Here is a 25,657-nt window from a genome sequence, read left to right on the forward strand (position 1 = left end):
ACGTGCAAGAGCTTTATCATCAAGGAAGAATAACATGAAGTTAATGACCTCAGAAACTCTTACTGATAGGCTAGTCATGATGGATCGGAGCAGAGTGGGGACTGGAGATCCAAACATTACTGTTAAAGACTGGTGAATCTTGAGTAATTTCATAAGATTGATGACAGAATGTGTTGTCAGGGGTGTCGACTTCAGTTGGATGTCTTCTGAAGATTTCAGCCCATTGTCTCCTACCTCCAAGTCTCTCCTAGCCTGCCAATATTTTAATTGCTAAGAATGAAACTATTTCTGGAAAATGTGGGGGGAGAAAGCCCATTGTTTTCAAATGCTCCAGTATCCCCTGTCCAACCATCTTCAGTTGTTTTATTAATGACCTCCATCATTAGGTCAGAAGTTGGGATGTTTGCTGATAATTGCACAATATTCAGCACCATTCGCAACTCTTCAGATATTGGTCCACGTTCAAAGGCAACAAGACCTGAAAAATATCTAGGCTTGGGGTGAAAAATAACATTTGCACCACACAAATGCCAGGCAAAGAACTGCTTCAATAAAAAGACAATGCCTTTTGACATTCAATGGAGTTATCATCACTGAATCCCCTATTAACAACATCCTGGGGGTTACTATTGACCAGAAACTCAACTCGACTCACCATATAAATACAATGGCTATTAGAGCAGGTCAGAGCTTGGAATCCTGCAGTGGGTACCTCACCTCCTGACTACCCAAAGCCTATCCATGCTTACAAGGCACAAGTCAGTAGTGTGATGGAATACTCCCCACTTGCCTGGATGTGTGCAGCCTCAACAACACTCAAGAAGCTTGACACCATTCAGAACAAAGCCCAGTTGATTGGCATAACATCCACTTCCTTTACCTTGAATGCTCAGTATCAGCAGTGGTGCACTCCGAAACTCGTCAAAAGATCCTTGGATCGTACGTTCTAAACCCTGACCATTTCCATACATAGGGACAATAGCAACAGATTCATGGGTTTGCCACCACCTGCAAGTTCCCCTCCAAGCCACTTGCCATCTTCACTTGGAAACATATCTCTGTTCCTAAAACAATAAGGCCATAAACAGGAATAGGCTATTCAGCTTCTTGAGCATGGTCTGCCGTTCAACAGGAACAAGGCTGATCTGACATTCTTCATGTCTGATTTCCTGGGCTTTCCCCATAACTGCTATTGATTAGGAATCTCTCTATCTCAGCCTTAAATATATACAAGGACTGTCCCCCATAGCTTTGTGAACAAGAACAAAGAAAATTTACAGCAAAGGAGCAGGTCCTTCTGCCCTCCAAGCCTGTGCTGTTCCTCCAACTAAACCTGTCACCTATTTTCTAAGGATCTGTATCCCTCTGCTGCCTGCCTATTCATCTTTGATGATGCAATAGTGCCCATTTCTACTACTTCCGCTGGCAACATGTTCCATGTACTCACCATCCTCTGCATAAAGAACTTTCCATCTACATCTCCCTTAAGCTTTTCCCCTCTTACCTTGAGTCCTGACATGGCCCCCACTCTGGGAAAAAACTTCTTGCTATCCACCCTGTGTACACCTTTCATGATTTTATAGACCTCAGTCAGGTTCCCTCTCAACTTCCATCTTTCTAATGAAAATAATCCTAACCTGCACAACCCCTCTTCATAGCTAGCACCCTCCGTACCAGACAACATCCAGGTGAACCTCTGCTGCACCCTCTCCAAAGCATCTACATCCTTTTGATAATGTGGCAACCAGAACTATATACAGTATTCCAAATGTGGCTAAACCAACGTTCTAAACAACTGTAGCATGACCTGCCAACTCTTGTACTCAATACCCTGTCTGATGAAGGAAAGCATGCCGTTTGCCTTCTTGACCACTCTATTGATTTGCATTGCCATTTTCAGGTTACATTGATTCTGAACACCCAGATCTCTCAGTACATCAAATTTCCCCAGGACAGTTCCATTTACCGTATAATTGCGAATTGTATCACCTCGCATTTGCCCGGATTTAACTCAATCTACCACTTCTCTGCCCAGCTCTCCAATCTACCTTTATTCTGCTGCTTTCTTGGCAATCCCCTTCACTATCTGCTACTCTACCAATCTACTTGTAATCTTGTGATAAGAAGTTCCAAAGCCTCTCAAATCCTCCTCAGTTCAATCTTAAATTGATCCCCCTTTATTCTGAGAATGTGCCCTCTAGTTCTAGACTCTTCCATGAGGAATATATTCTCTCAGCATTTACCTTGTCAAGCCCCATATAATTTTATATGTTTCAATGTTTCATTCTTCTAAGCTTCAGTGAGTTGATTCCTAATCTTTGCTTGGAATCCATACGGTGATCATCCTTAAGAACCTTCTTTGAACTGCCTCCGATGGAGTTTACCTTTCTTTAAATAAGCGACCAGAACTGCTCACAGTACACCGGATGTAGTCTCACCAGCAATAAGTCCAATCCCATTGCAATAAGGGGTAACATTCCATTAGCATTTCTGATCACCTGATGCACCTATGTATTAGCTCTCTGTGTTTTGTGCATAAGTGGTCTCAAGTCCTTTCGTACTGCAGCTTTCTGCAATTTTTCTCAATATTGTTCTGCCTTCCAAAATGAACAAATTCACAATTTCCTAATCATTCTCCATTTGCCAATTTTCCCATGTAACCTATCAATATCTCTCTGTAAACTGAGTTAAAAATCACACAACACCAGGTTATAGTCCAATAGGTTTATTTGGAGACTCTAGCTTTCGAAGTGCTGCTTCCTTATTGTAAAGAAGCAGCCCTTTGAAAGCTAGTGCCTCCAAATAAACCTGTTCGACTATAATCTGGTGTTGTGTGATTCTTAACTTTGTCCACCCAGTCCAACTCCAGCTCCTCCAAATGTCTGTAAATTGTTTGCGTGCTTTTCACAACCTCCCTTTCCATCTATTTTTGTGTCATTACAAATTTGGCTACAGTACTTTTGCTTCCTACCTCCAAGTATGTGTAAGAGCAGTACCAAGACTGATCTCTGTTGATCTCCTTTGGTTATAGTTTGCTAACCTGCAAAACAAAAACCCTTATCCCCACTTGCTGTTCCATGCCAATGGGTAAACTCTCAATCTACACAATTGTACGCAACAATATGGAGAGAGTGACCATTTATAAGAATGACAAAGCAGTGGTCCCAAAATAGATCCTTGTGGCATACCACCAGTAATGGAGAGAGTTATGTTTAGTTTAGCGATAGAAAGGGATAGGTAAATGCCGCAGGGCAAGAGTTATAGATGGGGGAAGGGAAATTAAAAGGTGATTAGGCAAGACATAGGAGGCATAAAATGGGCAGCAAAATGCAAGGGATGAGGACAATCGAAATGTGGAGCTGGTTTATGGAACAGATATTTCGTGTCTTTGATAAGTATGTCCCTGTCAGGCAAGGAGGAAGTGGGAGAGAGGTAAGGGAATTGTGGTTCACTAAGGAAATCGTATCTCGTGCTAAGCAGAAGTAGGAGGCTTATTTGATGTTGAGGCTAGATGATTCAGATGAGGCAATGGAGAGTTAAAAGTTATTAGGAAGGATTTAAAGAGAGAATTAAGAAGAGCAAGGACGGAGCATGAGCTGTCTTTAGCAGGTAGAATAAAAGAGAACCCTAAAGCTTTCTATAGATATGTGAGGAATAAAAGGATGACGAGGGTAGGAATAGAGCCTGTCAAAGGCAGAAGTGGGAAGCAGTGTGTGGACCCTGTGGAGATCGGAAAGGTGCTAAATGAATATTACTCATCTGTTTTCACTCAGGAAAAGGAAAATATTGCAGAGGAGAAGACTGAGATACGGACTATTAGACTTTAAAGGATTGAGGTTAGTAAGGGGGAGGTGTTATTAATTCTAGAAGGTGTTAAAGTAGATAAGTCTCCTGGGCTGGATGGGATTTTTCCAAGAATTCTCTGGGAAGCTAGGAAGGAGATGGCCGGGCCTTTGGCCTTGATCTTTGAGTCATTATTCACGTCAGGCTCATTGAAGTCAATTTTGGCTGGCCTTCTTAGCGCAGTCGGTAGCGCGTCAGTCTCATAATCTGAAGGTCCTGAGTTCAATCCTCAGAGAAGGCAAGTCTATGTCCTTTGCCACCTTACGCATTATCTTTAGGGCAGCACGGTGGCACAGTGGTTAGCACTGCTGCCTCACAGCGCCAGGGACCTGGGTTCAATTCCCGCCTCAGGCGACTGACTGTGTGGAGTTTGCACATTCTCCCCGTGTCTGCGTGGGTTTCCTCCGGGTGCTCCGGTTTCCTCCCACAGTCCAAAGATGTGCGGGTCAGGTGAATTGGCGATGCTAAATTGCCTGTAGTGTTAGGTAAGGGGTATACGTATGGGTGGGTTGCGCTTCGGCGGGTCGGTGTGGACTTGTTGGGCCGAAGGGCCTGTTTCCACACTGTAAGTCTAGTCTAGTCATGTTTAGTAACAGAGGACTGGAGGATTGCAAATGTTATGCCCTTGTTCAAGAAGGCCAGTTGAGATAACCAGGTAATTATAGACCAGTGAGCCTTACGTCTGTGGTAGGAAAAGTTTTGGAAAGGATTATAAGAGATAGGATTTATAATCATCTAGCAAGCAATAATTTAATTGGAAATAGTCAACATGGGTTCACCAAAGGGCATAAACCTCATTGAGTTTTTGAAAACGTGACCAAGCATGTAGATGAGGGTAGGGCAGTTGATGTGGTGTACACGGACTTCAGCAATATAGAAACATACAAGATGATCAGACGATTAGATAGATTTGATAAGGTTCCACAGGGCAACCTACTGGAGAAAATGTGGAGGAATGGGATTGAAGGTGATTTAGCAATTTGGATTAGAAATTGGCTTTCTGTAAGAAGGCAATGAGTGGTGGTTGATGGAAGTCTGGTTACTAGTGGTGTGCCACAAGGATCTGTTATGGAACCATTGCTGTTTGTCATTTTTATAAACAACTTGGATGGAGGCATAAGTAGATGGGTTAGTAAGTTTGCAGATGATACTAAAGTCGGTGGAGTGATGGACAGTGTGGAAGAATGTTCCAGGTTACAGGGAGAGTTGGATAAACTGCAGAATTGGGCTGAAAGCTGGCAAATGGAGTTCAATGCAGATAAATATGGGGTGATTCACTTTGGGAAGAATAACAGGAAGGCAGAATACTGGGTCAATGGAAAGATTCTTGGTAGTGTGGATGGGCAGAGGGATCTTGGTGTCCATGTACATAGATCCCTGGAAGTTGCTATAACAGCACTATCTACCACCCAGGTTTTATTGGCAGAAGGATTGAGTTCCAGAGCCGCAATATCATGCTGCAACTATACAAAACGCTAGTGTAGTAGAACTTGGAATATTGTGAACAGTTCTGGTCGCCATATTTTGGAAAGGATGTGGAAGCACTGGAAAAGGTGCAGAGAAGATTTACCAGGATGTTGCCTGGTCTGGAGGGAAGGTCTTATGAGGAATGACTGAGAGACTTGGATCTGTTCTCATTGGAGAGAAGATGGCTTAAAGTCGATTTAATAAAAACATACAAGATGATCAGACAATTAGATAGGGTGGACAGTAAATCTTTTTCTAGGATGATGACATCTGCTTGTCTGAAGGGGTATAGCTGCAAATTGAGGGGTGATAGATTTAAGAAAGATGTTAGAGGCAGGTTCTTCACTCAGAGAGTGGTAAGAGCATGGAATGCCCTGCCTGCCAATGTAGTTAATTCAGCCATATTAGGGCCATTTAAACAGTCCTTGGATAAGCATATGGATGCTAATGGGATAGTGTAGGTTGATGGGCTTAGATTAGTTCACAGGGAGAAAATGAGGACTGCAGATGCTGGAGACCAGAGTTGAAAAGTGTGGTGCTAGAAAAGCGCAGCAGGCCAGGCAGCATCCGAGGAGCAGGCAAATCGATGTTTCGGGCATAAGCCTTTCTTCAGGAATCTGGATTCCTGAAGAAGGGCTTATGCCCAAAACGTCGATTCTCCTGCTACTCGGATGCTGCCTGACCTGCTGAGCTTTTCTAGCACCACATTTTTCAACTTAGATTAACTCACAAGTCAGTGCAACATCGAGGGCCAAAGGGCTTGTTCTGCGCTATGTTCTATACTACCTCCAACAACATTGGTTCTTGTCATTTAAGCATTTGTGAGTTACCTTGATAAACACTTTCTGGCTGTTCAAATCCAAAACATCTACTGGTTTCCTTCCATTCACTTCCTGAAATATCTCTAAAAAATTAATCCGAAATAATTTTCCACTTGACTCTACTTGATTAGATTAATGCTTTACTTCCTTTTAATAGATGTTAGGCTAATTGGCTTTTTTCATCAATATGTTTTTGAATAGGGTTTTCATGTTGGCAGTTTTTGCAATCCTCTGGTACTTCTCCAGAATCCTCGGAGTTTTAGAAAATTACAACCTCTGCATCTCTGTAGCAATTTCTTTGAGCATCCTAAGATGCAAGCCATCAGGGCCAGAGGATATATTTGCCCCCCTTTTTTTAGTATTAAAGGGTTGTTTTGAAGTAAAGACTGGTGGAAAATATTTGTTTAGCTCCTCTGCTATTTCCTTGTTCACCATAACTATCTCCCCCTATTAAGTTCCTATGGGACCTATGTTCACTTTGACCTCTTTTTACCTTATATATTTAAAGACACTTTTCTTATCTGTTTTTATATTCCTGAAATCACTGCACAAATACAGGTGACTCTTCATTTGCATGTACGTGGCTCTAACCAGCAACTTCAGTCAGACCCTAGAATGAGGAGACTCTCCAAATAACCAGTTTATCTTTATCTTTTCTTGCATTGAGGCCAGTATCCTATCACCAAGTCACCCTATATTTACATGTGCGCTTTACGTGCTTAGAGAAGGCATTTGGCCAGGATTGGTGTTCCTCCTACTGTTTCACTCCCCACTCCCACTCGTCTGGGAAAATCAGATTTAACCTGGTGCGGAGTCTTCTCCCAACAGCAATTCTGCTGGAGCTATCCCTATAGTTGTGTGAGGGGTGATCCTTTAATTAAACAGGAACACAAACTGTTTATGCTGTAGACTGTTTCTTCAAGCCTTCCTTCAATGTTTGGATTGCTCTTTCTGCCAGACCACTGGATGACGCATGGTATGGAACTGTCCAAACATGCCAAATGTCATTTGACCTCAAGAATGTTAAAATTCCTTGCTGGTCAATGATGTCCCGTTGTCTGTGACCAATAATTCCGGGAGACTGTGTATTGCGAACGCTGCTCATAGCTTTTCAATTGTCATCCCTGAATTTACTGAATAAATTCTATCCATGTCCAATCACTCTGAATGGGCATCAACAATAACCAATAACATTAAGTCCATGAAAGGACCAGCATAGTCAACATCTACCAAAGTCTAGAGTTTATATGGATGTGAGGGAGCTGCTCGTGGTAATGTATGTGTTTGTTGGCATTCTGGGGACTGGCCCACCAATGTTGCTAAGTTGGCATCTAGTCCTGGCCACTAGAAATAACATCTTGTCAACAGTTTCATTTTGGAAACCCCTGGAATACTCTGGTGGAGTACAACCATTGCCTGGTGGCGACCTTTACTTAAGACAGTCAGTCTTGATCCGTGTAGTAATATGTCGTCTAGGAGAAAGTGAGGACTGCAAATGCTGAAGTACCAGAGTTGAAAAATGTCATGCTGGAAAACACAGCAGGCCAAGCAGCATCCGAGGAGTAGGAGAATCAACATTTTGGGCATAAGGGCTGAAGAAGGGCTTACGCCCGAAACGTCGATTCTCCTGCTCCTCGGATGCTGCCTCGCCTGCTCTGTTTTTCCAGCATGACATTTTTCAATAATATGTCATCCTCTATTATTGGATTAGATTAGATTACTTACAGTGTGGAAACAGGCCCTTCGGCCCAACAAGTCCACACCGACCCGCCGAAGCGCAACCCACCCATACCCCTACATTTACCCCTTACCTAACACTATGGGCAATTTAGAATGGCCAATTCACCTGACCTGCACATCTTTGGACTGTGGGAGGAAACCGGAGCACCCAGAGGAAACCCACGCAGACACGGGGAGAACGTGCAAACTCCACACAGTCTGGTTTCACAAGATCCAGAAAGGTTTAAATTCTGGTTGTGGTGATCTTTTGTATCCCCCTTCACTGCCAGCTGTTTTAGTTTTGCCAGGACAGGATCCTTTTGTGTCAATTGTTGTATATTTTCAGCAGTGACTAGAAGGGTATCCCGAATGAACTATTCCCGTGGAGGAACTGTCAGTGGTGTGTCTGCCAGTAGGAGGTGGCTCAAGACACCTGCATTTGCCACTTGGCTTCCTGAATGGTTTTCCAACTTATAATTGTTTACACTGAAAATTAGGGCGCACCACTGAATTCAAGTCTGATAAGCATGACTTTGTCTACTTTAATTTGTTCTATAGTAGAGATTGGTGGTCCATTACTATGACAAATTTATGTCGTAGAGGTATTCATGGAACTTTTTTACGCCAGAAATGACCATCAAACCTTCCTCCTTTATCTGGGCATATTTGCGCTCAGCATCAGCCAAAGTCTGGGAAACATATGCTATTGGGTGTTCCTCTCCATTGGGCCACCGTGAGCTGACATTACTCCAGTGCCATAAGGGGATGCGTTGTGAATCAGCACTACCTCTTGCTCGAGATCATGGTGGGCCAAAACCTTAGATGACAATAGCTCCTTTCTCACTTCCCTAAAGCTACTTCTTGGCTGAGTGACTATTTTCACACTCCGGATTCCTCAACCGCTCCAGAATCTTCCATCGGCCTCCGGAAGTGCTCGGGCGCAATTAACCACGTGGCCGCTGCAGCAAATGCCGCCGTGAACCATGACGTCACTTCCGCCCCCACCGACCATGCAGCCTCTGTGATCGCCGCCCAGACAATGGCCTCCACGATCACCAGAAAGACCATCACCAACAGATTCGCGGCCTCTGCGGAGTCCACAACCACTGGGAACAACACCGTTTCTGCATTGACCGCAGCCACTTCCGCCCCCGGAGTTGCCGTCGCCATACCTACTTCCGCCCCCAGTGATGTCACTCGCCTGCACGATGACCACGTCGATCCCCGCCCCCATGCCTAACCCCGCCTCCACACCTAACCGCACCCCCACTCCCAACTCCAGTCCCACACCAGGTCCTAGCTCCTAGCTCCCAGCCCTGCCGTATTTTCACCATCCCTCCAGACCTCTCCCTCTCTGAGGATGAAAGATTAATCCTCAGCAGAGGCCTCACCTTCATCCCCCTACGCTCCCGGATTAACAAATTCAACACGCGACAAGACATCTCTCACCCACTCCAATCTCTCACCCTCGCAACATGCAGCCCTCCACTCCCTCCGCTCCAACCCCAAGCTCACCATCAAAATGGCAGACAAGGGAGGTGCGGTGGTAGTTGGGGCACCAATCCTTATATTGCTGAGGCTAAACTCCTGTTCGTGGACACCTCCTCCTACTGCCCCCTTGACCATGACCCCACCTCCCACCACCAAACCATCATCTCCCAGACCATCCATAACCTCATCACCTCAGGGGATCTCCCATCTACCACCTCCAACCTCATAGTCCCACAACCCCACACCGCCCGTTTCTACCTCCTGCCCAAAATCCACAAACCTGACTGCCCCGGCAGACCCATTGTCTCAGCCTGCTCCTGCCCCACCGAACTCATTTCTGCATATCTTGACACGGTCCTGTTCCCCTTAGTCCAAGAACTCCCCACCTACGTTCTGGACACCACCCACGCCCTCCACCTCCTCCATGATTTTCGCTTCCCCGGCCCCCAACGCCTTATCTTCACCATGGATATCCAGTCTCTATACACCTCCATCCCCCATCACAAAGGCCTCAATGCCCTCCGATTCTTCCTTTCCCACCGAACCAACCAGTACCCTTCCACTGACACCCTCCTTCGACTGACTAAACTGGTCCTCACTCTGAACAACTTCTCTTTCCAATCCTCCCACTTCCTCCAAACCAAAGGAGTAGCCATGGGCACCCACATGGGCCCCAGCTATGCCTGCCTCTTCGTTGGATATGTGGAACAGTCCACCTTCTGCAGCTACACTGGCACCACACCCCACCTTTTCCTCCGCTTCATCGATGACTGTATCGGCGCTACATTGTGCTCCCTCGAGGTTGAACAGTTCATCCACTTTACTAACGCCTTCCACCCCGACCTCAAATTTACCTGGACCGTCTCAGACTCCTCCCTCTCCTTCCTAGACCTCTCCATTTCTATCTCGGACGACCAACTCAACACGGATGTTTACTATAAACCGACGGACTCCCACAGCTACCTAGATTACACCTCCTCCCACCTTGCCGCCTGTAAAAACGCCATCCCATATTCCCAATTCCTTCGCCTTCACCGCATCTGCTCCCAGGAAAAACAATCCAGATGGCCTCCTTCTTCAAAGACGCAATTTCCCCTCATACGTGATTGACGATGCTCTCCACCGCATCTCCTCCACGTCCTGCTCCTCTGCCTTGAACCCCGCCCCTCCAATCCTCAGACTCAGCACCGCCTTCTTGACCTGTAATCTTCTTCCCGACCTCTTCCCCCCCACCCCCTCTCTGGCCTATCACCCTCACCTTAACCTCCTTCCACCTATCGTATTCCCAATGCCCCTCCCCCAAGTCCCTCCTCCCTACCTGGTTGGCACACCCTCCTCATTCCTGAAGAAGGGCTTACGCCCAAAACGTTGATTCTCCTGTTCATTTGATGCTGCCATTCTGCAAACTGGATTGGTGTAATGATGCCATCACTTTTTAATTTGCTGATTTTTGATTCTACTTTTGTTAATAAGACACTGGACAGGCCTTGAAGAATTGCGGAATTACTTCTTGGTCAACATATAAAGTGGCCTTGGCTCCTTTGAAAACCCGTAGACCTCCCTGAAAACCTTCTGGCTACTTCATTAAGACTTCACTCACGCAGCCATTTTTTAATTGAATACTCATTTATCCCCATGCTTTTTCTTCTGTTAATCAACCAATCCTCTATCCATGCTAATACATTACCCCTAATGCCTCGCATCCTGATCTTATGCAGCTGCCTCTTGTGCGGCACCTTGACAAAGCCCTTTGCAAAATCTAGGTACACTACATCCACTGGCTCCCCATTGTCCTCCTTGCTCATAATGTCTTCATAGAATGTCAAGCATGATCTGTCCTTCATGAACCCATGCTGTGTCTGCCCAACAGGACCATTTCTATCGAGATGACTTGCTATTTCTTCCTTGATAATAGTCTCAAGCATCTTCCCCACTCCAGAAGTTAAGCTAACCGGTCTATAATTCCTCATCTTTTGTCTACCTCCCTTTTAAAACAGTGGCATCATGTTTGCTGTTTTCCAAACTGTTGGGAATTTTGGAGAACTATTGCCAGTGCACCTGCTATTTCTCCCACCTTCTCTTTGAGTAACCTGGGTTGCATTACATCAGGACCAGGAATCTTATCAGTCCTTAGCTCCAATAGCTTGCCCCATACTACCTCTTTTGTAATAATGATTGTTTCCAGGTCCACACCTACCTTTGTCTCTTTGTCAATTACTGGCATGTTATTAATGTCCTCCACTATGAAGACCAATACAAAATACCTGTTCAATGCCTTGACCATTTCATCATATCCCATAACTAACTTCTCATCCTCTAAAGCGCCAATGTTTACTTCAGCCACTCTTTTTCATTTTATATATTTGCAGAAACCTTCACTGTCTGTCTTTATTATTCCCAATTCCTCCTCTTCTGCCCTAGACTACGCCTCCTCCCATCCTGCCTCCTGTAAAAATGCTATCCCTTTTTCCCAATTCCTCTGCCTCAATCACATCTGCACCCAAGACCAATTCCACCACAGAACATACAAGAAGGCCTCTTTCGAGGACCACAATTTCTCCTCCCACATGTTCAAAGGTGCCCTCCAGCGCATTTCATGCACTTACCTCACTTCCACCCTCGACCCCACACTTCCAACATCCAGATATATCGCCTTATCCTCCGCCATTTCCACCCCCTACAACCAGACCCCACTACCAGGCATATATTTACCTCCTTACCCCTATCTGCGCCCCGTAAAGACCATTCCCTCTGTGACTCCCTTGGTATGTCAATGCTCCCCACAAACTCACCCTCCCCTTCCGACACCTTCCCCTGCCACCACAAAAATCACAAAATCTTCACCCACAGTTCCCTCCTTACCTCCCTCCAAGGCCCTGAAGGAGTCTTTGACATCTGTCAGAGTTTTCCTGCATTCTACACACACCATTTGCTATATCTGTTGCTCCCGATGTGGTCTCCTCTACATTGGGGAGATAGGACGCCTACCTGCAGAACACTTCTGAGAACATTTCCAGGACACATGCACAAACAATGCCACTGCCTCGTGGCCAAATACTTTAACTCCCCCTCTCACTCCGCCAAGGATGTGCAGGTCCTGGGCCTATTCCACAGCCAAAACCTTACCATCCAACACCTGGAGGAAGAACACCTTGGGACCCTCCAAACACACAGGATCAATATGAATTTCACTAGTTTGCTCATTTTTCTCTCCCTCCCTCCCACCTAGGAGGGCATCTATCTTCCCATCTATCCGTTCCACCCTCCTCACCTTCACATTCACAGCCACCTTACCCTCTGCCCTACCCCCCTCCCATTTATCTCTCAGACTGCTTGGGCCACATCCTCATTCCTGATGAAGAGCTTATGCTCGAAGAGTCGATTCTCCTGCTCCTCGAATGCTGCCTGACCGGCTGTGCTTTTCCATGACCACACTTTTCGACCCTGATCTCCAGCATCCGCACTGTCTCCTAGTTTTTTCTCATGTTCAATCGTACTTTTCTTAATAACTCTTTTTGTGGCTTTCTGTTGACCTTTAAAGTTTTGACTTCTAGTTTCATGCACTTTTTGGCTACTTTGTGTGCCTTCTCTTTCAATTTGATAGCCTCCTTTATTTCCTTAGACACCGATGGCGGGTTACTCCTTTACTTGCAGTTCTTCCTTTTCACTGGAATGTACTTTTGCTGAGCACTTTAAAAAATTGCTTTACAATTCTTCTACTCCTCGTCAACTGTCACACCATAAAATCTCGGTTTCCCATCTACTTTGGCCAAGCCCTCCCTCATTCTGTTGTCGTCCCCTTTGTTCAAGCACAGGACCGTAGTATTGCATCTTTTCATCACACTCTCCATCTGTGTTCTAAATTCAACCATACTGTGATCACTCCTTCCAAGAGGATCCCTAACTATGACATCATTAATTATTCCTGTCTCATTACACAGGACCAGATCTAGGATAGCTTGCTTCCTCATTGGTTCCATTACCTACTGTTCAAGAAAACTATTCACGGATACAATCAATGGACTCCTGCTCAAGGCTATCCTGACCGAGCAGGTTGGATCAATCTACGTGTAGATTAAAATGCCCCATGATAATTGTCATACCATTTTTACAGCATTAGTTATTTCTTTGTTAATTACCTGCCCCAATGTGGTGTTATTATTTGGTGACCAACAGACTACAGCTATCAGTGACTTTTTCCTCTTATAATTTCTAATTTCCACCCAAATGGATTGAACCTCATTCTCCATAGAAACTGTGTCATCTGTCAGCACTGCCCTGATGTCGTCCTTGAATATCAGAGCTGCACCAACTCTTTGACCTTCCTGGCTGTCCCTCCGAATAGTCTGGTATCCCTGGATATTTAACTCCCAGTCGGGACTATACTGTGACCGTGTTTCCATAATAGCTACCAAATCATATCCATTTGTGATGATTTATACTGTTAACTCATCAACCTTGTTACGAATGCTCCTTTATGCTAGCTTTCTTACCCTCATGATTTCCAACATCTCCTTTTTGCTTCTTTCAGCTTCTTTCAGTCTGCCTTGAACTTAAACCCCCCCCCCCCACAAACATGCTAACCTGCTGCTTACCTTTTTATTTACCATCATACTCCTTCTCATTTTTCCCTTTCCCTTCCCCCGACTTATTAGGATAAAGTCCTAGTGACCACCCTCTTTATTCTTTTTGCTAGAACACTGGTCCCAATTCGGTTCAGGTGGAGACCGTCACATGGTTACAGATTTCCGGTTCCAAAACTAATCCCAATGCCCCATGAATTGGAACCCCTCTTTTTCACACCGCCCTTACTTCCCTAATTTTCTTATCCCTAAGCCAATTGGCACGTGGCTCAGGCAGTAATCCAGAGATTATGACCCTCAAGAACCTGTTTCTTAATTTTGTTCCTGAGGTTCCTCCTAATACTGCCCTGTCTCCTTCTGAGGAAGAGCATGTCGAGTGTTAACCAAATCCCCTGCTCCCCTGTTTCCATATATGTGGCTTTGATGCCAAGTGACAGGGGGATGGAGTGCACATCTATGTACCTGACTCTTCATAGCAGCTGCCAACCTATACATGGTGGCAAACCGATGGTCACATGCTTGAGGCAACTTTGTTTCGAGAGCATAACTACACTACCACAGCTTCTGGGCAGTGAGGGGCGTTATCTTCAATGTGCCTGTCCGCCACTCCCATTCCTCCCTGATTATGTGCCTGAACCCTGATTCTTGAAACCATTTTGTCGTCTTCTGCCTGGGTCTGACCACGTCTCTGGTCTCTGGCAGTCCTCCAGGAGGCCTTGATCAACTGCAGAGCTGTCACAGTGCTCATCAGATTATGTTCCCAAACTTTCTAAACCAAACCTTCCCACTGAGCTGTCAATATCTGAGCTGGTGGGGGCACAGAAGGCAGTTTGCTGAAGTTTTCTTTCAACCTTTCAACATTGAGGAGTTAGCTTCTTGGGGAGCTAGCCATTTTGTTGTGGTGGTGATGGAGATGAAGACCAGAAAACATAGGGGTAGAAATTGACCAGTCGATCCATTGAGTCTGTTCTTCTGTTCAATGAGACCATAGCTAATTAGATAATCGTCAACTCTACTTTCCTGCCTTTTCCCCATAACACTTGATTCCCTTATAGATTGAAAATCTCAACCTTGAGTGTACTTAATAGTTCAGCCTCAACAATCCTCAACAATAAGGAATTTTACTGATAGTCTACCCTCTGAGAGAAAATGTCTTCCTCATCTCTGTCTTAAGTGGGTGACTGTTATTCTGATCTTCTGCCTGCTAGTCCGAGACACTCCTGCATGGGTAAACAGCCTCTCCACATCTATTTTGTCAAGCTCTCGTTTAATCTTATATTTTTCAGTAAGCTCACTTCGCATTCTTCTAAATTCCAATGTGTACAAGCTAAACCTACTGAATGTCTCCTCATAAGAGAATATCTTCATATCTGAGATCAACCCAGTCCTCTGGACTGCCTCCAAAGCCAGTCCATTTTTCCCTGGATAAGTGGATCAAAACTATTCACAATATTCCAAGTGTGACCAGAGCCTTGTATAAATTTAGCGAGGTCTCCCTAATTTGATATTCTATTTCCTTCAAAATTAATGCCAACCTTCAGTTGCCTTCCCTATTATCCATTGAAATTGAATCATAGCTTTTAGGGATTTGTGGATGATGACATACAAATTCCTCTATGCTGCAGTTTTCTGCACTGTTTTCTCATTTAAAAATATTCAGCTCCTCTATTCTTCCTGCGTCACATTTTTCCTGGGATAGGTCCCATCCGGACCTGGGGACTTGTCAAACTTAATGCCTTTTAGAATACTTCCTCTCTCCTTATGCCGACTTGACTTGGAGTAATCAAACATCTACCCCAACCTCAACATCCATCATCTCCCTCTTCTGAGTGAATACGATGCAAAGTACTCATTAAGAATCTCACCCATTTTCTCTGACTCCATAACTTTCCTCCTTTGATCTTGAGTGGGCCAATCCTTTCTCTAGTTACCTTTTTGCTCCTTATTTACAAATAAAAGACTTTAGGATTTTACTTAACCCTGTTCTCTAAAGATTTTTCATGACCTCTGTTAGCCCTCTTAATTCCATGTTTTAGATTGGTCCTAATTTCCTGATGTTCTTCCAAAGCTGTGTCTGTTTTCAGTAGACTAGACCTTATGAATGCTTCCTTTTTCCTCTTGGCTAGTCTCACAATTTCACCTGTCATCCATTGTTCCATAATCTTGCCATTTCTATCCCTCATTTTCACAGGGACATGTTTGTCCTGCACGCTAATCAACCTCTCTTGAAAATTCTCCCACATATCAAATGTGGATATACCTTCAATCAGTTGCTCCCAATCCACATTCCCCAGCTCTTGCCAAATTTTCCTAACGTTGGCCTTTCCCTAATTTAGCACTCTTCCTTTAGGAGCACTCTGGTTTTTGTCCATGAGTATTCTAAAACTTATGGAATTGTAATCACTATTACCAAGGTAATCCCCTACTGAAACTTCAATCAAGTGGCCAGACTCATTCCCTAACAGCAGGTCCAGTATGGCCCCTTCCTGAGTTGGACTATTTACATACTGCTCTAGAAAATCCTCCTAGATGTTCCTCATAAATTCTGCTCCATCTAGACCTCTAACACTAAGTGAATCCTAGTCAACGTTGGGAAAATTAAAATCTCCAATCATCACAATCCTGTTGCTCCTACATCTTTCTTTAATCTGTTTACATATTACTATTTTTATCTCATACTCGCTGTTGGAAGGTCTGTAGTACAGCCCCAGCATTTTTACCGCATCCTTCCTATTTCTGAACTCTGCCCATATTGCCTGACTGCTCGAATCCTCAAGGTAAATTTTTGTGCGAAAGATGGGGTGGGGCATGGTGTGAGGGTTGAGGAGTAAAACGATGGGTGGAGATGAAGCCCAGAGAGAGAGAAAGAGATAAAAGCAATTGGGCAGATAAAGTAATAGGTAAAGAACAGCCTGGGAGACTGAATAGCTGCTAATGGAGACCATTAGTGGCTGACAGCGAGTTGTTTGTGGTATGAGTCCATGTGATGTCAAGGCCTGGTGTTTGAGGGTTGGTGTAAGTATATAGGAGAAGGTGCTCAAGTCCTAAAAGTTTAAGACTTATTCTTGTGTCCATAAGGATACAGGGTTTGGGGTGCTGTACTTCCAGCTTGCGCTGAGCTTAGCTGGATCATTGAAGTGAGCCAGGGACAGATGTTGGTCAGCGAACACTGGTGTGTTGAAATGGCAGGCAACTAAAAGCTCATGGTCATTTTTGCCAATAAAATATGTAGGTGTTCTACAAACTGGATGCCTTCTCATGTTTCTTCTCCCCAATATAAAGAAGACCACATTGTCAGCAACAAATGCAGTAGATTGAATTGTGCACCTGGAAGATGTGCCTGGGTTTTGGATACTGAGGAGGGAGGAAGTACAGCAGGTGGTACACCTGCGATTGCAAGAAAATGTGCAATGAGGCTGTGGGGACATTTTGAGAATTGAGAGGGTGTCCCAGTTGGAACAGTCCCTGTGGAAGGCTGACAAAGGAGGGGAGGAAATGACTCATTTAAATTTGAAACATTACCTTGCTGTCTCCCCATGGATGCTGTCTGACCTACTGTGATCTCTAGCATTTCTTGTTTTCAGAAGAGGGAAAGGTGGTGGCATCCCGCTGCAGGCGGCAGAAATGGTGGCACTAATAATCCTTTGAATGTGCATCTAGTGGGATGGTAGGTGAGGATGAGGAGGACCATATCATTGATATGGAAGGGAAAGGAGAAGGGCAAGGGCTGAAGTGCAGGAAATGGGTAGGACATGGCTAAAGGCCCTGTCAACAACAGTCATGAGGAATCTTCCATTGAAAAGGATAGCAATTTGGAGTCCTCCTTGTCAAAGTTGGCATCTTTGGAACACACATGATGGAGACAGAGGAAGTAGGAGAATGGAATAGAGTTTTTACAGGAAGCAAGATGTGAGGATGTAATTTCAAGGTAACTGTAGAGGTTGGTGGGTGGCTAGCCTATCCTCAGAAATGGAAACAGAGATTTCACAGATGGGAAGAGAGGAGTCAGAAATGGACCAGGTTAAGATAAGAACAGGTTGGATTCTATAAGCAAAATAGATAAATTTTTGCAATTCCAAACAAGAGAAGGAAGCAGCACCGATGATGTCATTGGTGTACAGGAGAAAAACTTGTGAGTGGCAGCCAGAGTAAAACTGGAACAAGGACTATACCATGTATCCCACAAAAAGGCATGCATTACTGGGTCCTATGCCAGTACCCATGGCCATCCACTTGACCTGAAAAAAGTGGGAGGAATTAAAGGAGAAGTTGTTCAAACTGAGGATGAGCTTGGTCAAGTGGAGAAAGATGGTGCTGGGGAGGAATGGTTCAGCCCTTTTTTTCCAGGATGAAGCTGAGACCCCGAAGACCATCCTGATGGAGAATGACTTTGTAAAGAAATTGCATGTCCATTGTAAAGAGGAGACGGCCAGAATCCACAAATGCAAAATTCTGAACTTGATGTAAAGCATCAAAAAAAATCACAGATATTAGTGGGAAGGGACTGGACACGGAGAAAACATTTGGTTAAGGGAGGAAGAGATACGTTCTATAGACCAGGAGCAGGCAAAAATCTGTCCATATCCCTGTACAGACTCTTTATGCATCTTCACTACTGCCCACTTATTTTTGTGTCATTCACAAACTTAGTGAGAGTACAATCGCTTTCTTCATCCAAGTCATCAATGTATTGTAAATAATTGTGGCCCCAATCATGAAACCTGTGACACTCCACTAATTACAAGTTGCCATTCTGAAAATATCCTCTTATCCTGACTCTCTGTCTTCTTAGAGATAGGATTTTCATTTCGGGCGGCACGGTGGCACAGTGGTTAGCACTGCTGCCTCACAGCGCCAGGGACCTGGGTTCAATTCCTGCCTCAGGCGACTGACTGTGTGGAGTTTGCACGTTCTCCCCGTGTCTGCGTGGGTTTCCTCTGGGCGCTCCGGTTTCCTCCCACAGTCCAAAGATGTGCAGGTCAGGTGAATTGGCCATGCTAAATTGCCCGTAGTGTTATGTAAGGGGTATATGTAAGGGTATGGGTGGGTTGCGCTTCGGCGGGTCGGTGTGAACTTGTTGGCCTGTTTCCACACTGTAAGTAATCTAATCTAAATCTTCCGCCTCACATTTGGAAATGTGTGGCCTAAAAAATGACAGTCAACATAGCTTTGTGCACAGCAGGTCACATCTTACTGACTTGATTGAAGTTTTCAAGGAGATGATGAAGGTGATCGATGAAGATAGAGCAGTGGATGTTGTTAAATGGATTTTAGTAAGGCTTTTGATAAGGTCCATCATAGTAGGCTCATCCAGAAGATTAAGATTCATGGAATCCATGGTGACTTGGCTGCGTAGATTCAGAATTGGCTTACCCACAGAAAACAGGGAGTAGTGGCAGAAGGGTATCTTTCAGGCTGGAGGTCCATGACTGGTGACGTTCCACAGGGATCCATACTGGACCTCTGCTGTTTGTGATATATATAAATGATCTACATGAAAATGTAGATGGTTGGGTTACCAGGTTTGCAGACGATACAAAAATCGGTGGAGTTGTGGATAGTGTAGAAGGTTGTTAAAGGATAAACTGGATATAGATCAGTTACAGATATGGGCAGAGAAATGATAATTGAAGTTAGATGCCCTATCTAATCACATCTTCCTGCAGATGGCCGATAGCCTTGTAGTTTACAGCACTTAAGGTCTAGATCGGGTACTTTTAAAAGAGTTTTGGGTCTCTGCCTACACCAGAACCTCTGTCAGCAAATCCTAGACACTCACCACTCCCTGCCCGGGCGGCAAGGTGGCACAGTGGTTAGCACTGCTGCCTCACAGCGCCAGAGACCCAGGTTCGAATCCGGCCTCGGGTGACTGTGTGGAGTTTGCACATTCTTCAAGTGTCTGCATGGGTTTCCTCCGGGTGCTCCGTTTCCTCCCACGGTCTAAAGATATGCAGGTTAGGTGAATTGGCCATGCTAAATTGTCCGTAATGTTAGGTAAAGGGGTAAATGGGTCTGGGTGGGTTGCTCTTCGGAGGGTCGGTGTGGACTTGTTGGGCCGAATGGTCTGTTTCCACACTGTAAGTAATCTAATCTACATCCTCTTTAATCCTTCTAAAAGTAAGCTTGAAACTATGTCTCCTGGATTATTAATTCTCTGCCAAATATATTCCTCATATGTACTTTATCATAGTTTTATATCTCAATCATGTCACCCCAGCCTCCACTGATTCAAGGAAAACACATCCAACTTCTCTAATCTCCCCTCATATTCCAATACTCCAGCCCACACAGCATTCTCGTAAGTCTTGTCTGCATTCTCTCTCGACCAATTATGTCATTCCTGTAAATTGCGGCCTCATGTGTCTTTACAGTTTCACCATTATGTCCCTACTTTTGTATTCTATACCTCTGCCAAGGAAAAAGGGTGTTCTGTATACCTTCTTTACAACCTTATCCACCTGTACTGCCACCTTTGGGAACCTGTGCACTTTCACGCCAAGATGTCTTACTTCATTCCCATTTATTGTATATTCCCTTTTATGGTTTGACTTCCCTAAGTGCATTACTTCACACATATCAAAGTTGAACTTCCATCTGCCACTTTCCTGCCCACTCCACCAACCCAACCATATCATTTTAGAGATTGAAGCTATCCTCTATGCTATCCACTACATGACCATTTTTTGTGTCATTGTAGATTTCCCAATTGTGCTTCCCACATTCAACTCCAAATTGTAATGTATAAAACAAACACCTAGGGTGCCAACATGGAGTTCTGCAGAACATCACTTGAAACAGCTTTCCATCCACAAGGGCAGCCAGTGACCATTACTTTTTGTTTCCTGTTACTGAGTCAACGTTGAATCTAATTTGACACATTATCCTGTCTCCCATGGGTATTTAACTTTCTGATTAGTCTGCCACATGGACCTTTTCAAATCCATGTAGAGAGCATCACTTCACTACTCTCATAGATCCTCTTTGTCACATCCTCAAAGAATTCAGTCAAATTAATAAGGCATGACCTTCCCTTAGTAAAGCCATGCTGACTATCCCTGATGAGTCCTTGCATTTCTAAGTGACAGTTTATCCAATCTCTTAGGATTGATTCCAACAATTTGCCCACCACTGAAGTAAGACTAACTGGCTTACAGTTGTTTGGCATTTGTTGTGTACCGTTTTAAGATAATGGAACCGCATTTGCATTGCTTCAGTCCTCACCTGTGAATTGTAAAGATTAGAAAATAATCCTCAAAGCATCTGCTATTTTCTCTTTAACCTCCTTCAGCATCCCAGGGCACAATCTATCTGGTCCTGGTCCATTTTCAAGGATTCCCACTCCTCTATCCTCCTGGTTTGCTGTGTTCTTCCAGCCTCTTGCGTGTCTACCTCTTATTCCATCAAGCAGAAATTTGTTGACCTATATATTCTTCTATCTCCCTCCCACTGTAGTATACTCCAAGAGCTTCTATGCTTAAGCTCAACCTGTCAATGGTTAAGCCATTTAGTATCATCCCTTCTTATAACTGTAATTGATTCTATAACCAATGACTTATTATCACTCACTCTGTCCTGCCTGAAAACTCTGAGCTGCCAATACTGTCCCTGCTTTAGCCCGGTTTCCATTATAGCAACGACATCATGCTGCCAAGTGTCTGTGCATTTAGTTTATCTTTTTTTTAGATTACTTACAGTGTGGAAACAGGCCCTTTGGCCCAACAAGTCCACACCAACCCGCCGAAGCACACCCACCAGACCCATTCTCCTACATTTACCCCTGCTCCTAACACTATGGGCAATTTAGCATGGCCAATTCAACTAACCTGCACATTTTTGGACTGTGGGAGGAAAACGGAGCACCCGGAGGAAACCCACGCAGACACGGGGAGACTCCACACAGTCAGTCACCTGAGGTGGGAATTGAACCCGGGTCCCTGGCGCTGTGAAGCAGCAGTGCTAACCACCGTGCCACTGTGCTGCCCTGTCTTGTTTGATATACTTATTGCATTGTAAAATAAATAGCCCAAATCTGTCAATTTACTTTGCTGGATGCTTTTTAATTCTCATTTCTTTTGTCTTTCTGAGTCACTAACTCAATCACTAACTAATATTCTACATCCCATTTCCTGATCTAAATCTGACCCACCTATGCCTACACTTTGGTTCCCATCACCCTACCAAATTAATTTAAAAACCTCCCCAGCAGAACTAGCATGGATTTACATCAACAGGAAATGGGGAAATGAGCTACCTCTGCTTCCCAATGTGAGAGCGAAAATTTCAGGGTTAAGAAAACAATTGTATTATCTCAAGAATAGATTTTTAAAAAGGGATGGACAGTGTATCTCTGACATGGGCATCATGATCTGTTACTCATAGCAGGCTACTGTTGCTACAAATATTTACTTTTTCCATCTCTGATTATGGGTCTCACAGATACAAATGTATCATTTCATTTACAACGTCAACCATGACTGCCATCAGACTTCAAAAATGTGCAAGAGACCGTTTCCCTTTAATGAGTTGGAAGTCACATCTATTATTTATAAGTTGGATTATGTTTCACATTCCTCAACATGTTTAATTTCCAATCTGATACTGAAACATACTGCAAAGCAGGAGCCCTTTATGTTTCTCCTTTTGGTTGAGGGACTCTTTTTAAGCCAGTGGCACGGAGTCTGCAGTTTATCAGTTCCACATCGTAATCAGCTGTACCTTATTTTATAGCCTGCCTTCATTTGCTGCAGAGTTTGCAAGAGGGAAGCAACTGGTATTAGTTGGTGGAGTTAACCAGAGTTACAGACATCCCATACTGCTACTGATCAGGTCTACCTGACCCTGCCCACCTGAATGTGCATCTAACTCACATAGATCACTTGACCATACCCACCTGCCAAATCATTCTACGGGGACCACATGTAAGTTTAGTGGTGTAGCAGAAACTGAAGGACTTCGATGCCCTCAATGTCCAGTTGGTGTGCCAACATTCTAGCATGCCACATAGATTTAGTGGCCTGGCCCCACCATGATATTCTTCAGTGTGCTGCTGTAACATTGGCATTTCAGCCACAACAGGAAACAAGACAATGTCTTTCTGGGTGCCTCGGGCTGCCTGCTGACCACTTGTTCTAGTTGGTTCATGTGTGAGCTCTGAGCAGACAGGGAATTTGCCTACACTCTCAGCAGAAATGCTACTGAGCAGACATTGGGCCTCTATAGCAAGCCATCGGCAGCCTGTACTATTCTGATGGAGCCAGTAGCATCCTGCATATTGTCTACTTGCATCCTCCACAGATTTGAAAATCTGATGACACGAGGAATTCAGAAAGGCAACTAATACGTGGTCTTTCTGGCTGGGCCATGAGTGATTAATTCTTTTCAGCAGTGAACACAATCCAGTTCCCCAATTCCCCATTCAACAACAGAGCTGCATAACAGTGACCAGCACAGCAAGCTCTCTGGCATTGAAAGCTACCAGAGTTTTAAAATTCCAATCAACTTATAAACAAGTCTTATGATCTGGGTTGGAAAGAAGTTACATACTAATCTTCCTACAATTTTTTTCCAAGCCCAACATGTGCGGAAGCTCCAAACCTCCAAAGTTTAGCAATCCTCAGAGGGAGCTTCTTACAGAAACCATACATCACCAACTGGTGTTGTACTCCAGTTATCCAAGATTTAAAGCAACAAAACCTTCCTGACAGAAGAATGTAAGAAGAGGAGCAGGTCTAGGCCATTCAGCTCTTCAAGTCTGCCCTGTCATCCTACAAGAACATAGTGCTCTTCCCCAGGTTCAACTCCTCTTTTGTGCTAGTGTATCACTTAGGCTGCACTCGATCTGCATTCGTTCCACCTTCCAGCACAATGCCCAGAGCCTTGAATGTTATGACAGTTCAAGTGTTCACCCAAGTAGATTTGAAGATTGTGAGGTTACAAACCTCAACCACCTTCCCAGACAGCGCTTACCATTCTCTCGGTAAAAGAAATGTTTTCCAAACATCCCTTCTAAACCCCCTGCTTTTCACCTTAAAATTATGCGGCCTTTTTAATGACCATTTGACTAAAGTTATCAGTTGATTTCTATTCACCCTATCTGTATCCCTCTTATACAGCTCTATCTGGTCCCTTTTCTGCTCCATAGAAAACAACCCAAGTTTATTCAGCCTTTCTTGGATGAATGGATGATATGTGTAGTTGTTAAATTGGCCATTAAATTGTTGAATTGGTACTAAGCAGGAAAGTAACATGCAGATACAGCAAGTGATTATGAAGGTAAAAAACATGTTGCTTTTTATTGTAAGAGGAATGTGGTATAAACATGAGTAGATAAAGATTGCAGTTCATTGAGGGAAGATGTGAAATTGTCGATTTTTGCAAGAAAGATGAAAAAAGCAAATTATTTAAATGAAGGAAGGTAGTAGAACTCTAAGAAGCAAAAGGATCTGGGTGTATGAATGTATGAACCTAAAAATGTTGATACATAGGCATAGCAAATATTTAGGAAGCTCATTGTATTAGAGCGATTATGCTTCAGCTATATAGGGTATTGGTGAGACCACACTTGGAGTAATGTGTACACATACTGATAACCTTACTTAAGGGAACACGTACATGCTGTGGAAGCAACAGTCAGCTGGCACTGGAGACAGAGTGCAAGCGAACAGTCATTAAAAACAAAACATGGTTAATACAAAATATGTTGAGTGGGTCAACTTAAAGCTGGGACATCCTGCACTGCCAACTTAACATATTGAGATTGTTTGTCATTAAAACCATGCAAGTCTGTCCAACCCCAAGGAGAGGGAATAGCAGAAAACTTGAAATGGCAATGAACTGGGGGAAAACAATCTAAAATCAGCACAACAATCAAATGTCTTATTTTTTTCATGAATACAGTGTGATTGCATGTGTACATGTGAATATGTGAAACCAGCAGGGGGCACCATACAATGCTGCCTTAATGGTTATCAGTTTTCAATATCATTTCCTTTATACAAGAATTTTAAGATTAGATTAGATTCCCTACAGTGTTGTAACAGGCCATTTTGTGCAAGTCCACACCGATCCTCCAAAGAGTAACCCACCCAGACCCAGACCCTTGACTAATGAACCTAACACTATGGGCAAGTTAGCATGGCCTAACCTGCACATCTTTGGACTGTAGGAGGAAACTAGAGCATCCGGAGGAAACCCTCACAGACACGGGGAGAATGTGCAAACTCCTCACAGATAGAATAACTCTGCTAATACAAAATATAAGTTCTCTCTGATAGTGTCCCTTACCTATGGGCATTGAAGACACATCTTCCCCAAAGGTGTCTCATAATTCATCAGAACAGGTTGATAAAAATAATATACCCTGTGATTTATTATCAGCGTCAAAAAGAATTGATTTGGGCATTAGGTAGGAAACTGGTTCGAAACAAAACCTGTTCCAGTAGGGGTTTCATGATGTCTTTGTGTCAAACTATAGTTCAGATCAGTTTTTGTTGCAAAAATAATGAATAGGAGCAGCATGTTGGCTCAGTGGTTAGCACTGCTGCCTCACAGCACCAGGGTCCCAGGTTCGATTCCGGCCTCGGGTGACTGTCTATGTGGAGTTTGTACATCCTCCTCATGTCTGCGTGGGTTTCCTCCGGGTGCTACGGTTTCCTCCCACAGTCCAAAGATGTGCAGGTCAGGTGAATTGGGTCTGGGTGGATTACTCTTCGGAGGGTCAGTGTGGACTGGTTG

The 25,657-nt window shown here is 44.2% G+C and overlaps 1 protein-coding gene and 1 non-coding gene across 10 annotated transcripts in view; both read left to right on the plus strand.

Annotated features, from left to right (window-relative positions):
- The window catches only part of oxr1a (oxidation resistance 1a), a 524,990-nt gene that overhangs the window by 219,431 nt on the left and 279,902 nt on the right, over positions 1–25,657 (plus strand). The gene's annotated exons all lie outside the window — the stretch shown is intronic.
- Positions 4,012–4,084, plus strand: trnam-cau (transfer RNA methionine (anticodon CAU)). Its single transcript has one exon. It is a non-coding gene; the product is annotated as a tRNA-Met (tRNA).

The sequence above is a fragment of the Hemiscyllium ocellatum genome, chromosome 4, assembly GCF_020745735.1.
Source record: "Hemiscyllium ocellatum isolate sHemOce1 chromosome 4, sHemOce1.pat.X.cur, whole genome shotgun sequence".
Taxonomy (NCBI): Eukaryota; Metazoa; Chordata; class Chondrichthyes; order Orectolobiformes; family Hemiscylliidae; genus Hemiscyllium; species Hemiscyllium ocellatum.